Source organism: Odocoileus virginianus, unplaced genomic scaffold (genome assembly GCF_023699985.2).
Source record: "Odocoileus virginianus isolate 20LAN1187 ecotype Illinois unplaced genomic scaffold, Ovbor_1.2 Unplaced_Contig_14, whole genome shotgun sequence".
NCBI classification, from domain to species: Eukaryota; Metazoa; Chordata; class Mammalia; order Artiodactyla; family Cervidae; genus Odocoileus; species Odocoileus virginianus.
In genome coordinates, this window is record NW_027224331.1 from 1,865,206 (window position 1) to 1,882,747 (window position 17,542).

Consider the following 17,542-nt stretch of genomic DNA (forward strand, 5'->3'; position numbering starts at 1 on the left):
TGAACCTGTCCTTTGGGACTCAAGGGAGGTCAAGGAGGCTGAATGAAGGCTATATCCTAAAACAAGAAATAGGGAACACAGAAAGAATCTGTACTGCAGAGCCCCACAGGGTCCTGCTCATTTTAATTTATGGAACTGGGGAACTATGACTCTGATAACTTCCTGTCAAAATGGGGCATAGGACAGCCTCAGTTTGGAGACTAGACACTGAATTGGAAGTATTTCTGAGTTCCAAGTCCTAGATATGAGTCTTGTATGATTAAAATCTCAATCCCTTGGTCTGCCATTTTGGTGTAGCAGACCTAACGAGAAGTGGCCAGAGGAGTGACAGATGGAATTTTGATAGACGAAATAAATCTCATTTCTTTTCATAAGAACAGGCCTGAAACCCAGTCTGGACCTGGCACTTTGGGGAGACTTGTAGCCAGGTAGCCAGATGTCTAGTTTTATAAAAAGTAAGGTTGCAGTTACTAGCTGCCAACAGACATTGTTTTGAGAATGTCCAGTGGCATCCAAGTCTGACACAACTCAGAAAGCTCAAGTTCTTAGCAATACAAGGACTAGTCTGAAATTACACCCATAGTGTCACCTAGTTATTTCCTTGGATGTCTGAACCATAGCTACTCTATTTTGACTTTTAATTGTAATATTCTCCTTAATAGCCAAAGCATATATTACAGTTAACAATCTTAGTGTCTTCTATGTATGAGAAGATGCAAGAATTGGGACTCATAAAATCTTCTCCTGAAAATATCTAACTATCTGAAGGCCTGTTCTGCCAGTTTTTCCCAGAGCACAGAGTGCCTCATTTCTGATCTCCACCCTGAACTCCTTTCAGGGATGTGGAAGGTCAACAGCTGCAGCGGCCATGATTTAATCTTTGTAGAAGTAGATGGCAAGTGCCAGTTTCTAGATGGCAGAGCCCCTTCATGGTCATAAGCTTGTCCATGGTTTGGGGAGGCATTTCATGACTGTTTTTTCCAATGGTGCTGAGAATGTTCATTTTCACAGCTGGCAAAGATTTCGCTGACAGGTCACTCAATGTGCTGTTACTGGACTAGGCCATAAAACAGTATCCAAAATTCTCTGGACCACCTGTCTTACTAGCCTCTTGGTCCAGGAAAACATTCCCTCTTGTTGCTTCTTCCCATATCTAGAGTTACACTGTTACCATCATCAATCTCATATGGAACTATATATTATTTTATCAGAGGCCTCAGTCACACATTTGACAGTGTAAGAAACAGCAATTTTGTAAAACAGGCAAAATACAAATAACATAGCCAGCAGTATTAGTAAAGTTATAAATAAGACTTAAGCTAAGAGCTTTCATTAGATGTAGCCAAGTACCCCAGGTCGTCTAACTTAGTCTATTCTATACGAATCCTTATCTTCCAGGCAAATGATATATTGACACTGTCTATAAGGCACATAGCACAGTTTCCTAGTGTTACTAAACTGATTAGCCTTGTATGATTTGTTTCCAACATAGAGGAGACTTTAAACCTAAATTACCATAGCCTGGTGTTATCCTATGTAAATCCCATAATTGTGGGAGATTTTTTCCTTTGCTGAAACTTTGCTTGTTGCTCTGATTGAGCTTGAGTAATAGAAGAAAACTCAAATTTATGGCCAGAGTCAGAGCAGGCATTATTAATTGGCCAGGTGAGGGGATCCCATCTAGTAATATCAATAGTGACCTGAATATGACTATAATTTCCCTTTTAAAGTAAATTTTCTCAGGGCCAACCAGTTAGAGCCTTGGAGTAGAGAAATTCACCAAGGTAACCCAGAACTAGACATAGGTATTGGCTTGAAAACAACTGGATTGATTTTTAAAACTAGTATAAGATCATGCTTATAATAGAAAAATATTTGATTTATATGTAAAGGTCAAGAAAGTCAGGAAAACATAATAAATGATCAAAGAATCAAGTACAGAACCTTGGGCAAGCTGCCTACATCTGTCACCTTCTTCTCCTCCTGGTGTAGTGCAGCTTCCTCTGTTTAAGCTTCCTTTTAAGGTAAGTTCAGGTCATCAGTCCTCTGTATAGACTAGACCAGTCTGGCAGCCCTTGGAAGGGAAAATTAATCCAAGAGTAAATTTCCCTTCAATTTTACTGTGCCTGAGCTAGTTAAGAGTACCTGATAAAAAGGTCCGTATATGCAGGTTGGAGACAGTCCCTAATTATGGCTTTTTCCAGTTCTGATTGCACGTCATCAATCATCTGATCTTTCTCCAAAGACTGATACTGAGATAAACTTCAGAAACAAATTCAGGGTGCTCTCCAAGATTCAATTGAATTTTACATTACAATCCCATAACAGCAAAGAATTAACCCAGAAATGAGTCAGAGTAGATACAGGCCTCCATTAACAAACTGGGACTTAACATTCATTGAAACATATTTCTCGAATACAAACTACAAGTAACTGAGACACAGAAAGAGGGAGAGAGAGACAGAAAGAAGATCACACTGGCTTCCAAACCCGCTGCCGCCACACCCTCCCCCCTCCATTCTGGGTATCCGCCCGGACCCCAGCAAAAAGCCTACAGCACCCGGTATTCCCAGGCGGTCTCCCATCCAAGTACTAACCAGGCCCGACCCTGCTTAGCTTCCGAGATCAGACGAGATCGGGCGCGTTCAGGGTGGTATGGCCGTAGACGGAGGCGGCCGCCTCCAGGCGCCCTAAGAGCCCTGCGCCGCGCCTCCCTTTCGCTGTCACCTGCCTGCCGGTCCGGCCAGCCGGCCGCACCTCTCCACGGGCCGCGCGCTCTACCTGAGCCGGACGACCCGCGACCGGACTCCGGCCGGCCGACGCCGCCCCGGCTCCGCACACCGTCACCCCCTGCCAGCACCCGCCTGGCCCTCCGGCTCCCGGGACCCCCCAGGGCCAGGTTGCCCCGGAGGTCTCTGGCTTCCGGGCCCGCCGCTGCCCGCCGCCCGCGGGCCTCTGAGCCTCCTCTGGGCCTCCTGCGCAGCCCAGCCGGGGCCCTGAGCGCCCATCCTGCCCGGCACCTGCCCGGGGCCCAAACCCACCCGGAGCCGGCAGCGCGGTCGACGGGAGCGCGTCAGCCCCGCCCCTTCGCCCTATCGAGGCCCCACTTGCCCCCACGCCGCCCGCCCAGCACAGGACCTTCCTGACGGAGCAGACGGGCGACAGGCAGGCACACGGACAGACACACAGACACTCGCACGCACCCACGCCAAGTGAGACAAGCCGGCCGGCGCAAGCTCGTCAGCCAGAGCCAGAGCCCCAGCAACCTGTGAGAGGCCGGGGCCAGAGGAAGGGACGGGAGGCCGGGTGTCAGGAGACACAGAGGCAGAACGAGACGGAGGTTCAGAGACAGACTCGAAGAAGACGGCGAGAGGGAGATGCAGGCGGACAGACAGACGGGCGCGCGCGCGCAGACACACACACACTCAGACAGACAGAGACAGAGAGAGGGAGACACAGCGACTGACGGACAGAAAACGGGAGGCGGACACGGGACAGAGGATGGCATCCGATCCGAGACAGACACAGGGGCACAGTCCCTGACCCACCTCAGAGAGAGGCCAGGTGGAAGAAGCAGCTTCCCCAAGGGAGGGGGCGTCAGCCTTGGGCCCGGGGGCCCCAGCTGGACGCGGTGCCCTGGGGCTGGCAGAGCCCCGTGGGGTCCCCAAGACCGTCTTGGCAGCCGAGGTCTCAAAGGTCCCCTTCGGCTTGGCTACCTAAGGCAAGACCCAGCCCCCGCCCAAAGGCCAGAGGGTGAGTGTGTGAGACTGTGTGTGTGTGTGTGTGTGTGTGTGTGAGTGTGTCAGTGGGCAAGGGTGTGGGCGGGCCCACTGGGGTCCGGGGGGATACCCAGAATGGAGGGGGAAGGGTGTGGAGCTGGGGGGTTGCATATCATGTGGGGTCCAAGCATAGCGGACGGTCATCTCGTCTCGTGCAATCCGAATGCGGACTGGCCCTCCGGCCTCTTGGGAGGCAACCCAGGTCTGCGTTGGGAGTCGGGGCCCCGGTCATTCTCCCGCAGAGGGGCTGTGGCCGTGGCGATCCAAAAGTGGGCACGCTGCTACCCGCCATGCCCAGCTGACTGGCTGGCCGGCCGGCTGGCCAAAGCCCTGTTGGCTGGAAGATGGGCTATGGCTTGAGGGCGTTCGGATCATATCTGTTTTTATTCCAATGGTGTGCCTCATCCTAATGTTACTTGGTTGATGATAGGAGAATCTCTGAGTGACAATAGTTCCTTGCTTTTCAATGGATCCCTTTTGTTGCAGAACCTTTCCCTTGAAAGGGAAGGCACCTATGTCTGCACAGGCACTAATGCTCTTGGAAAGGCAATAGCAATTCCGTCCTCCACTAGCTTGGTGAGCACCAAGTCCTTGTTGTCTTCAAGTGCTTCCTATAATACGTGCAAAGTAGGACCCGGTTTTGTGGATTCTGGAGTCAAGGAGTTAACAAGTGGACGTTATATGGTTTTAACCATTGCTGTCACTGCACACTTACAAACTGCCTCTAAATTTAACCCTCTGCCTTACCTGCTCGTCTCTCAGAAGGCTGTGACTGCCTTGCTGCTGCTTCTCCGCCTAAGAACCCACAATGAGATATTAACTTTCTGCCCAGAATCAAGATCCTTCACACTCTGCCTCTGTGTGCATGCTTGTGTGCCACGTTGCTTCAGTCCTGTCTGACTGTTTGTGACCCCATGGGCTGTAGCCCGCCAGGCTCCTCTTACTGTAGGATCCTCTAGGCAAGCATACTGAAGTAGGTTGTCATGTCGTCCTCCAGGGGATCTTCCCAAGCCAGGTATCAAACCCACATCTCCTTCATCCCCTGCATTGGCAGACAGGTTCTTTACTGCTAGCACCACCTGGGAAGCCCATTCTGGCCCTACATCTCCTTAATTTATCAGTAAACTCTGTTCTAGGCAATGCAGTTTCCCGCACTGTGATCCAACACCACACACACACACAGAGACAGAGAGAGGGAGACACAGCGACTGAGGGACAGAAAATGGGAGGCAGACACGGGAGAGAGGATGGCATCCGATCCGAGACAGACACAGTGGCACAGTCCCTGACCCACCTCAGAGAGAGGCCAGGCGGAAGAAGCAGCTTCCCCAAGGGAGGGGGCGTCAGCCTTGGGCCCGGGGGCCCCAGCTGGACGCGGTGCCCTGGGGCTGGCAGAGCCCCGTGGGGTCCCCAAGACCGTCTTGGCAGCCGAGGTCTCAAAGGTCCGGGGGGATACCCAGAAGGGAGGGCCGAGGGTGTGGAGGCCGTGGGTTGGGAAGCCTGTGTGGTCCTCTTGCTGTTTCTCTCTCCCCTCCTTCTCCATCTCCCTTCCCTGTGTTTTCTGGCTCCTGACCTGTCTGGGCGGCGGGGTGGGTGTGTGGGTGTGTGGGTGCGTGGGTGTGTGGGTGTGTGTGTGAGCCCGCGGGAGAGCACGCGCTGTGGCGTGAGAGGATGGCACTAGGGTTGCGGGTGGGGCTAGGGCGTGGGGCAGCCCCAGATGGAGACCGGAAGGTCATCTGGTTCTTTGGAAGCCGAAAGCGGAGGGGCTCTCGGGCCGCGCGGAGGCAGCCCAGAGGGTCTGCGGCGGGCGTTTGCGTGTCCCTCCCACCTCCACCTCGACCGACACCCCCCCTTCCCCCCCCCCCCCCCCCCCCCCCCCGCCGGCCCGGGCACTGGGCCCTGAGCCCTGGGCCCGCGGGGATCCAAGGGTTGGGACGCCTCTGCTGCCTGCGAGGGCCGCGGGCTGGAAGGCAGGCGACCGACGGCTGTGAGCTCGGTGGGGTGAGAGGGGCCAGGGGCAGGTGGCGCTTGCGGTGCAGGCCACGCCGGGGGTGGGGGTAGGGGTGGGGGTGGGGAGGGGGCGGGGGCTCTAAAGGAGAGGGGAGGCAAAAAGCCTACAGCACCCGGTATTCCCAGGCGGTCTCCCATCCAAGTACTAACCAGGCCCGACCCTGCTTAGCTTCCGAGATCAGACGAGATCGGGCGCGTTCAGGGTGGTATGGCCGTAGACGGAGGCGGCTGCCTCCAGCCGCCCTAAGAGCCCTGCGCCGCGCCTCCCTTTCGCTGTCACCTGCCTGCCGGTCCGGCCAGCCGGCCGCACCTCTCCACGGGCCGCGCGCTCTACCTGAGCCGGACGACCCGCGACCGGACTCCGGCCGGCCGACGCCGCCCCGGCTCCGCACACCGTCACCCCCTGCCAGCACCCGCCTGGCCCTCCGGCTCCCGGGACCCCCCAGGGCCAGGTTGCCCCGGAGGTCTCTGGCTTCCGGGCCCGCCGCTGCCCGCCGCCCGCGGGCCTCTGAGACTTCTGCGGGCCTCTGAGCCTCCTCTGGGCCTCCTGCGCAACCCAGCCGGGGCCCTGAGCGCCCATCCTGCCCGGCACCTGCCCGGGGCCCAAACCCACCGAGAGCCAGCAGCGCGGTCGACGGGAGCGCGTCAGCCCCGCCCCTTCGCCCTATCGAGGCCCCACTTGCCCCCACGTCGCCCGCCCAGCACAGGACCTTCCTGACAGAGCAGACAGGCGACAGGCAGGCACACGGACAGACACACAGACACTCGCACGCACCCACGCCAAGTGAGACAAGCCGGCCGGCGCAAGCTCGTCAGCCAGAGCCAGAGCCCCAGCAACCTGTGAGAGGCCGGGGCCAGAGGAAGGGACGGGAGGCCGGGTGTCAGGAGACACAGAGGCAGAAAGAGACGGAGGTTCAGAGACAGACTCGAAGAAGACGGCGAGAGGGAGATGCAGGCGGACAGACAGACGGGCGCGCGCGCGTAGACACACACACACAGAGACAGAGAGAGGGAGACACGGCGACTGACGGACAGAAAACGGTAAGGGAGACACGGGACAGAGGATGGCATCCGATCCGAGACAGACACAGTGGCACAGTCCCTGACCCACCACGGAGAGAGGCCAGGCGGAAGAAGCAGCTTCCCCAAGGGAAGGGGCGTCAGCCTTGGGCCCGGGGGCCCCAGCTGGACGCGGTGCCCTGGGGCTGGCAGAGCCCCGTGGGGTCCCCAAGACCGTCTTGGCAGCCGAGGTCTCAAAGGTCCGGGGGGATACCCAGAAGGGAGGGCCGTGGGTTGGGAAGCCTGTGTGGTCCTCTTGCTGTTTCTCTCTCCCTCTTTCTCCGTCTCCCTTCCCTGTGGTTTCCAGCTGAGCTGTCTGGATGGAAGGGTGTGTTTGTGTGTGTGTGTATGTCTGTGTGTGTCTGTGTGTACGCGCGGGCACATGAGGTCGCCTACGAGGCTGAGGGTGGGGACATTTTGAAATACATGTGCAACCAAGCATGCACTGGACTACACTTCATAACTCCATAAACATATTGTTTATGGGGAGATACATGGATAAAGAAAAAGAGACCTATGTACTCAATGGAACATGACTCTGCCAGTAGAAAATGACATAATGTGATTTTCAGGAACATTGATAAAACTAGGGATGATCAAACAACGTGAAGAAAATCAAAATAAAAAAAGATACATATCTTTACATATAATTTATAGCTGGAATTGATAAACACCCACCAGTTTATTCACTGAGAAACATGAAGACTCAGAGACCTAGAAAACAATCTTCTGATTATTAAGGAGAAAGCAAGTGGAAAGGGATAAAATAGGTTTGTGTAAGCAAATATAATCATTCCATGTAAAAAAGGTAATCATTCAAAGATCTAGGTATAACAAAGGATTTCTGTGAATACACTGTAATGAATTCCACGGAGAAAAATGCAAATATGAATACATATATATATATGTAAAACTGAAAACACTGTTTTTTGTTTTGGCTGGATGAGGTAACCTGGCCTAAAGGCTTAAGGAAATCTGTGTAATATCTAGTGGAGTCCCTTGCTTCAGTTTATTAGATGTCAGGGTTTCCTGCATAAACTCTCCTGGCCTCTAACGTAGAACTCACCTATGAAGTCCTGTCTGACTTGAGCTTTTCTGTATGTCAACAGGATGTGGTTTTGTTTGTTTGCTTGCTTGTTTTCGATTAAAATATTAAAGTGTTGGCTTTACAAAAGAACTTTACAAAATGCAGAGACACAAATACAAAAGAAGTAAAATAGCTCAGTATCCTTCCACCTAAAGGTAGTGGCTGCTAACATTTTAATTAACCTCTGATTCCCTTCCTAGGCATGGACACACTTACCTGTATTAAATGTGGTAAGGCTTACATTCTTCTCTAATTATTGCCTTTTATCCCCAAATTTTTAAAAAGAAATTTCAAAATCCATAGAAATTCAGAGAAAACTAACATCCGCCTGACTTCATCAAATTGAATGTTTTGTCATGTTTGTGTCAGATTTTTTTATGGGAGGGGTGGGAGGAGAATAAAATGTTCCGTTGGTATTCCTTTTGTGTGTTTCCCTAACAGCCTTCACTCCTTGTCCTGTTCCCACCATCCTTAGAGGCACTTTGGTGGGTTTTCTTCCAGCCCATATGCTTGTGCTTTTACTACCTGCATTTTCATGTGGATATTCACATTTGTTGGTGTTGTTTAGTCACTAAGTCATGTCTGACTCTTTGCAACCACATGGACTGTAGCCTGCCTGGCTCTGTCCTTGGAATTTCCCAGGCAAGACTATTTGAGTGAGTAGCCGTTTCGTTCTCTAGGGGATGTTCCTGAGCCAGGGATTGAACCTGTCTCTCTTATGTCTCCTGCATTGGCAGACAGATTCTTTAACACTAGTGCCACCTGGGAAGCCTGGATATTCACATACTTATCCCTTTATCTATAGGTGAGATAGAAAATGCTATGTGTGTTTCTATTTTAATGTAATTAAATCTGTCAGTCTTTTCCTTTAGGATTTCTACCTTGGTTGATGTATCTAGGACAATCTTTGTTGCATCAAGTCTGTGTGACTTTTAATCTGTAACTTTTTTACTATTTTACAGTGGTCAAACAACTCCATTTAGAAAAATTATTTCCAGAAGATATGTCTTTCCTATGGTTAAAAAAAAATGGGCATTTACAAGATACACGATTTTCTTTCTTTTTTTTTTATTTTTATTTTTTAATTAGTTGGAGGCTAATTACTTTACAATATTGTAGTGGTTTTTGTCATACATTGACATGAATCAGCCATGGATATACATGTATTCCCCATCCCGATCCCCTCTCCCACCTCCCTCTCCACCCGATCCCTCTGGGTTTTCCCAGTGCACCAGGTCTGAGCACTTGTCTCATGCATCCAACCTGGGCCGGTGATCTGTTTCACCCTAGATAATATACATGTTTCGATGCTGTTCTCTTGAAACATCCCACCCTCGCCTTCTCCCACAGAGTCCAAAAGTCTGTTCTATACATCTGTGTCTCTTTTTCTGTTTTGCATATAGGGTTATCGTTACCATCTTTCTAAATTCCATATATATGTGTTAGTATACTGTAATGGTCTTTATCTTTCTGGCTTACTTCACTCTGTATAATGGGCTCCAGTTTCATCCATCGCATTAGAACTGATTCAAATGAATTATTTTTAATGGCTGAGTAATACTCCATGGTGTATATGTACCACAACTTTCTTATCCATTCGTCTGCTGATGGGCATCTAGGTTGCTTCCATGTCCTGGCTATGATAAACAGTGCTGCGATGAACACTGGGGTACACGGATACACGATTTTCTAACTTGACTTTATCATACTTCAGCAACCTCTTTGTATCTAGAAGGCCTAGATATAGCGTGAGTTTCCTTTTGCAAGGTTGAGTGAAAAGTTGAGAGCAGCTTTTTCATATTATAGACATAGGCCTTCTATAAATGGACAGTAAGTCTTCCCAAAGGGCGATGGGCAGTTCCTATTGGCTGCATGCGGTAAGTTATTCCACCATTTCTATTAATATCTTTCGACGTCAAGGTAGAACCACCACCAACTGCCGAACCGTTCATTTCTACCCATCGCCCACCGCGGCTCCGCTCACCTTCCGGGCCGTTAAGGTCTTCGTCAGTCTCCACGCGTGAGCGGTCACCTCAGGTACCGGATCCACGCGGGTCCAAGGCGTCCACACCCACCCGCGAGGGCCTGGCGGAGGCTTGGCCTAAGCCCTGCAGCCTTGGGCCAAGAAACCCAGTGGTTGGTCAGCGAGATCCGGGCGCTGAGCGGCCGCCGCCATTAGGCTGCAGAGGTGAGGGTGAGGTTTGCTGCGGCTTCCAGTGGGTGGCGGTGGTGAGAGCTCTGAGGCCCCGCAAGACAGCCCAAGCTGTCCGAGTGAGTGCGCCCCCAGTTCACCTACCCACCGGGGGTCCCGGCCCAGGGGCCCCCGGTTCGCCCGCCCGCAGGAGGTGCCGTCCGGGGCCCCAGTTCACCTGCCCACCCGAAGCCAGAGGACCTGGAGGGCCCCCGGGTTGAAGGCCGCCATCCGGTTCTCACCGCGCTCCCTGCCGGAACTGTATGTAATATTCTTGAATTGCAAAGATTATAGACATGTAGAACAGATCAGTAATTGCCTGATATTAAAGAAGAAGTGGGGGTGGGTGGAAAGGAGATACGACTGTAAAAAGCAACTTGAGGGATCCTTGTGATAGAAGTGTTCTGTATTGACTGAACTCTTTGCGACCCCATGGACTGTGGCCTACCAGAATCCTCAGTCCATGGGATTTTCCAGGCAAGAAAACTGGAGTGGGTTGCCATTTCCTTCTCCAGAATTAATGTCAACCATACCGCAATTTAAAAATTGGTGGAGAAAGGATGAACATTCAATACATGGGGTTCAAATATGATTATTAATATCCAAAGGGAAAATATTAGAAAATGTCAATCCATTAAAGAATAAATTCCAGGTGGATTAAAATCTACTTATGAAAAGTAAATCTTAAAGCATTTAGAAAAAGAATATATAGAATATCTGTATGATCTCTGGGTGATGTTTGTGTCCTTAACTAAGATACAAAGGGCATAAGTTACAAAGGAAAATATTTATAAATTCAAGCAGGTTAAGCAAACACCTTTGTATCATACAAATGTATACTATGGGGACTTACCCTGGTGGTCCAGTGGTTAAGACACTGCACTTCAACTGCAGGGGTCGGGGTTTGATCCCTCGTGGGGGAACTAGGATCCTGCATGCATGCCCTGTGGTGTCAGCAAAAAAAAAAAAAGGAAAAAAAAGAAAAGCATAGAGTGGGAGAAAATCTTAATAATGAATATAACCAATAAGGAATTAGTGTATGAGATATTGAAATACAATAAAACAAAAGCAAAGTGAACTAATAGAAGAATGGGAAAAGGATATGAACAGGAAATTCACAGAAGGGGAACTGCATAGTCTAAAACGTGAAAATATTAACCTCACTAACAAAAATGCAAAAAATATAAAGATATTTCATATTCTTCAGAGTGGGAAATTTTTTAGTTTAAAAATGCCAAATATTGGCCTTGATGTGTAAAAACAAGAACTTTTCTGCACTACTAAAGGGAATGAAAATTGGTATTCCACCTTAAAATGACAGTTTGTCATTATCTGGTACTAGTGAAGCTCTCAATGTCCACAACAGAGCAGTCTCACTAGAGTACGTATCCCAGAAAATGAGTGCAAATGTACACTTTGTTGGAGTTGTTCAGTCACTCAGTTGAGTCCGACTCTTTGCAACTCCATGGACTGTGGCCTACCAGGCTCCTCTGTCCATGGATTTCCCAGTCTAGAATGCTGGAGTGGGTTGCCATTTCCTTTGGGGATCTTCCTGACCCAGAGATTGAACCCATGTCTCCTGCATTACAAATGGATTCTTTAACACTGAGCCACCAAGGAAGCCTGGAATTGTAGTACCGTAGGTGACAGTATAAGATTGCTCATTGCAGAACCAACGTAAATCTTCATAGGCTTTTAAGAAAATTGATCAATAAAAAAATGAAAGAATTGATGAATCAGGCTATATTTATGAATTGGATTACTCTGGAGTCATAAGATTGAATGGGTTAGAATTGCATCTATCAACATGGATATTTTCAGAAACAGTGTTGAGACAAAAAAATCAAGCTGTGAAAGGTTAGGCAGACTATGATACTGTTTACTTTGTTACTTCTCACCAAGGGGAGGGAGGCAGGGGAATAGGATTGAGGAGGTTTGGCAGGGGGCTTCCACCATATTTGTAATGACACATTTCTTAAATCCAAAGAAAACTTTTAAGAAATGATGAAGCTTACTGGTGTGTACAAGAGTTTACATTGTCCTCCTGACCTTTTTTGGATCTAAAATATTTCACAGTAAAGTAATTGTAGGGACCCCAAAACAGGTCTGTCCTAAATATTGCTACTGTATTTAGAGTCGCCATTCCTGAAGTAGTCCCCCCCTTTTTTTTTTTAGTATTTATGCAGTATTATTTAGTCTGTTTTGTCCATATCTTAACCTATATTTTAAAATTTACTTTTGGGCCCAAGAATCTCCAAATTTTTTCTTGCTCCCTGAGCTCATCTAATTTGAATACATATTTGAAGATAGGGAAGATTCTATACCAAATATAAAAAAAAAAATTAAATGAGAGTGTAGTGTGTTCTGAGATATTTACAGGAAAACAAGTGTGTGGTGGAGGTGATCTATGTTCTCAGCTTAGCTCCTGATACAAGGTCAGGCCTGTGATACACCCTCTCTTTCCATGATTCTGATAAGAAACAGGGGCAGTAACATTTTTTCTCTGCATAAAAATTAGATTATTTCAGAGGAAAGGCATCAAGATCATTAATAATTCTCTCATCCCTGCTCCCCATCTTTTAGGCAGCCCCAGGCCTTACGTACCCACTCCCATATTGAGATGTTTCACTGTAACTTGGGAAGTACTCTGAGATTATTAGGAAGGAAATCTACTTCCCCTGGAAAGCTTATCAGGTCTCCTTATCCTTGAACAGCCTTGAAAGTGAAAGTTGCTCAGTTGTGTCCAATTCTTTGGGACCGTACTCTGAGATTATTAGGAAGGATATCTACTTCCCCTGGAAAGCTTATCAGGTCTCCTTATCCTTGAACAGCCTTGAAAGTGAAAGTTGCTCAGTTGTGTCCAATTCTTTGGGACCCCATGGACTGTATAGTCCATGGAATTCTCCAGGCCCAACCCAGGGATCGAACCGGGGTCTCCCTCATTGAACAGCCTCAGAGACTCATTGAGGTCGCTTAGTCGTGTCCGACTCTTTGCAACCCCATGGACTGTAGCCTACCAGGCTCCTCCGTCCATGGGATTTTCCAGGCAAGAGTCCTGGAGTGGGTTGCCATTTCCTTCTCCAGAGGATCTTCCTCACCCAGGGATTGAACCCAGGTCTCCCAAGTTGTAAGCAGATGCTTTACCGTCTGAGCCACCAGGGAAGTCCTATTAAATCTTCATAAATATTGAGCTTTTGTGGTCAACTTTTCTTGGAAGAGGTATGCGGAGGGGGGTTACATAAAAACCAAGGAGAAAGCTATTCCAAAGCTTTAGAAACCTTTTCAGTGCCTTCTCTTTTTATTGGTATGCTCCTTTAAATTCATGATTTAGGAGAGGGCATGAGCATGGCTATTTTGCTCATGTATTTCTTTGTGGATAAAGTTATTTCAGAATTTGATTACATTTAAATCCACACTCAGTTCTTTTGCACCGTGGACCATACACCAGCCAGAATGTCTCTTTGCTTGCAGAAATTTGCAGTTTGATATTCTAGTCAAGTGCCAGCCATGGGAAAGACAGGTTTAAGTTAACTACTATTTTAAAAGATTAATATATTCCTTTTCTGCAAAACATATGCTTCTCAGTTTTTAAGACACTAGTATTTGAGTCAATATATCAGCAAGTGAATGCAATAAATTATAAACTAGGGAAAAATTATTAATGTATTCTCATGTGGAATCAACATGTTTTTTATATATTTATAAAATTTATGGCTTCAAAAATCTTCAATTTCAGGGTGTTATGAATGTTGTAATAGATAGAAAATATATAATTATGAAATGATGTTCTTGAATTTTCATATACTACTGATAATCATTAGCTCTTGCAAATAATAGTTAGAATGAAATTAAAAACTTATAAGTCATATTTCTGAAGCTCAGCTGCTTTGAGCCAGAATAATTGTTTCCACAATAAGCTGGCAGGTTCCTGCTTGGAGAATTAGGACTTCAGTGTCCTTAGCTTTAAAATAACTTGTGTTTCATTTCATGCATGCTTCATAAAGCGGCCATTTATTTTTGTGCTAAATTGTAAGCAAAGCATGCCACATCAATAGAGGCTAGTTAGTGGGTTCAATGTGTGTTAGGTTGGACAAAGTGAAGTAGGATGTGAAAAATGTCTGCCAGATGCTTGGGTTAAAAAACCCTTACTACTGACTTATTAAGGGAACTGAGAGATAACCTTCCTGTATCCTTATGTCCACATCCTAGTACATGATAGGTTCACCATAAAAAGTCACTGGAGAAGAATGTGTCCAAAATGGTACTTTATATTTTGAGAATCCATGAAATGAAAGGCTCTTCTTTTTCATATCACTTTGCTGCAGTTGTAGTGGGAATTTTAGTAGCAATATATTTACATTTTAGGTTTAGATTTTCAGGCCCAACACTCAAGATGCAAGTTAGTGCCTCACAGTTAGGATATAGCAGATGGCATTGGGGTATAGACCCCGACCAAGTGGTTATGAGACATAACCATAGCTGCCCGTCAGCAAATATGTTTTCTTTTAGTGTTAAGTTTTTCAGTATTAGTTTTGTTTTTCATTTAAATCATTTAAATGAAACAATTACTAAAAACGTGTCTGAAAAATTATTTCTGAAGTTCTAACACACTTTTAAAAAAATATCATCCTTTTTAAGTTTCCACAGTTTTTGTGTTCCCGTATTTAGATGAACTCAAATACAGTCTTAAGCCATGTTTTTGTAACTTGCCTGCCTTTTGAAATTAGAATCAAAAGCTTTTTAGGGTTATAAGTCAGCATGTTACAAGAAGATTTTGGTCATCACCTCCCTAATCTGTTAGTTGCTTTCCTCAGTTGGGGCCTTTCCAAAAAAAAGCAGAGTACTTCAAATTACTCTTTCACTTTTTCTGTAATTTATTTTCTTCCTTTATCCACACATAATAAACCCAATGAGATAAGTCATGTAAATAGATGACCTTGTCCACTGGCAAGGCTGTTGTTTCCCAGGAGAATGGAGCTGTATCCTTTTGACCAAGAGAGAGAGAGTTCTCCACCCTCATAACTTTCCCCTGCCAGACTCCCAGTTTGGTTTAAAATTTAATGTAGCCTGGCTGGGAGTTTAATAAATTTTAATTTATACCTTTGATGAGTCACAAAGATGGAACTATACAGTGTTAGAAAATACTAAGCCTGGGTCAGCCTATTGTGATAATATAGAAAGATGTTCTCAGTGAACGGTCAAGAGAACTGTATACCTGGATACTTGTTTCTATAGGTCCCATGTAAGCTTATCATGAAACATGGCACATCAATTTGGAGCTGTATCTTTGTATCTTAAAACTAATTTGCTTTCATTTCTGTATCACCAGCACTCAGCTGTACTCAAATAGTTTTGATTAATGAATTATTGTATAACTCAAAATAAAATATATCCTAATTCATTGTTTAAAAATCAGAACAGACATTAATACTCAGGAGTGTCACACTAGTTTAATTTGTTGCTAGTTTAATTTGAGCTAGTTCAATTTGTTATCTTCATATACCTCAAGGACAACTAAATCTTATCTTTGTTGAATTCTGTTATTCGGACCTTAAATTGGTGATTCTCAACCAGTATGAGGTCTGTAACTCTAATGTTATGGGTTTAGTTTTATAACATTCATCTTCATAATGTATAAGGGAATGAACACATGTATAAATTTTTAATATAAATATTTGTATATATTTATATATTTTTATATACTATATTATATATCTATGTTTTACATATATTATATTTTATTTATATAAATATTTATATTCAAATATAATAAATTAAATACACAAAATTTTAAAAATAAAAAGGGGAAACTAATTGGGTACCTTGTCTGTATTTCACTTAAGAAATGTAACTATCATTTAGGTCATGCTTTCAGAGACAGCCGTAATGCTGTTCATTTCACTCCAAAAAGTCTTTCCTGCCTTATATTTTCTAACTCCCATTTGGGATTGCACCTCCCAGAAAATAGTTATGAAGAGACTAGGATATAAACTGCAATTGGAACAGAAAGTAAGGTGAGGATAGTTTGAGATGGAGATGGAGAAGGGTGAGTTCATGAAGGAGTACAAAGAAAGAAAAAGTGTATCAGAGTTGTTCCCTGGTGACCTTGGTTAGGATTCCAGGCTTTCAATTTCACTGCTGTGACCCAGGTTCAGTCCCTGGTCAGGGAACTGAGATCCCTCATGCTGCACAGTGTGGCAAAAAAAAAAAAAAAAAAAAATTGTATCAGATAATAAAATACAAGATAACCACTACTGCTGCTGCTAAGCTGCTTTTTATCAGACTCTTTGCGACCCTATGGACTGTAGCCCACCAGGCTCTTATGTCCATGGGATTGTCCAGGCAAGAATACTGGAGTGGACTGCCATGAAGAAAAGCAGTCATGTGGAGGGATGTCTGTAGGAAATTTCTTAGAAGTATAAGAGAAGGTGAAATGAATGAGATATAAATTAGAAAAAAAATCATAGATCAATAATAGTAGCAGAGAAAAGGAACTCTAACTTAAGAATTACAGATATTCTTAGAACAAGAGCAGTAATCAAAATTATAATCTGAGAATAATATACAGTGCTGAAAATAAAGACCTTGAGTATCCAGTCAAAAAGGCCAATCATTTTAGGCAAAATAGATGAAAATAAACAAACAACTATTAACAGGTACACCCTGATTACAGTTTTTACTTCAAGTGCTAACAAAGCAAAACCCTATATGTTTCCATGCAGAAAAATAAAATACATGTTAAAAAGTATAAAACTCAGACTTCTGCAGATTTAAATGTCAAAGGTCGGTGATGCATGTCTACAGTTTTGAGGGGAAAGGATCATGAAAAAAAAGTAATGTATCTTGCAGCGTTGCCTTTCCTCTGTGAAGTACAAAGGTCAGTAATGTGGGAGACATTTACCCTTCTTGAAGAAACAACCAATCAAATAATACTTAGCCAACCAAGAGTTAAAAATGCATGCATGAAAAAGTCGTAAGATGAAAAGACTGGTATTTGTTATCCATTTCTAGATATGTATCCTAAATTTGAACAAAAATGAAAGCATAAAGATGTTTAGCAAAAAATTATTATGTAAAATAAGGAGACTCAGCAATCCCTCTTCTGAGTATTTACCCAAGAGAAATGAAAAGTTGTGTTCACACAAAACCCATATGTGAATGTTTATGGCATTTGTGTTTATAATTGCTAAAAGCTGGAAACAACCCAAACATCCAGCTGGTGAATAGGTAAATAAACTGTGTGATATACACAGTGGAATACTGTTCAGCAATTAAGGAATGAACTACAGGTACAGACATCAACATGAATGGATTTCACATGCATTATTTTAAGTGACAGGAGTCAATCTCAAAAGACTATGTACTGTATGATTCCATTTACAGGACAAGGCAATATTAATGGGTGCAGAAAACAAG

At 45.6% G+C, this 17,542-nt stretch overlaps 1 long non-coding RNA gene and 2 other non-coding genes across 3 annotated transcripts in view; 1 reads left to right on the top strand and 2 right to left on the bottom strand.

The window, feature by feature from the left end:
• Nucleotides 1-2,548: 2,548 nt before the first annotated feature.
• LOC139033988 (5S ribosomal RNA) lies at nucleotides 2,549-2,667 on the bottom strand. The gene has a single exon (XR_011486465.1). It is a non-coding gene; the product is annotated as a 5S ribosomal RNA (ribosomal RNA).
• A 3,223-nt stretch (nucleotides 2,668-5,890) lies between these two features.
• Nucleotides 5,891-6,009, bottom strand: LOC139033989 (5S ribosomal RNA). Its single transcript, XR_011486466.1, has one exon. It is a non-coding gene; the product is annotated as a 5S ribosomal RNA (ribosomal RNA).
• Nucleotides 6,010-15,853: 9,844 nt separating this feature from the next.
• The window catches only part of LOC139033985 (uncharacterized), a 46,437-nt gene continuing 44,748 nt past the window's right edge, over nucleotides 15,854-17,542 (top strand). Inside the window, exon 1 of the long non-coding RNA XR_011486463.1 lies at nucleotides 15,854-17,003. This is a non-coding gene — a long non-coding RNA (uncharacterized lncRNA). The remainder of the gene's footprint in view (nucleotides 17,004-17,542) is intronic.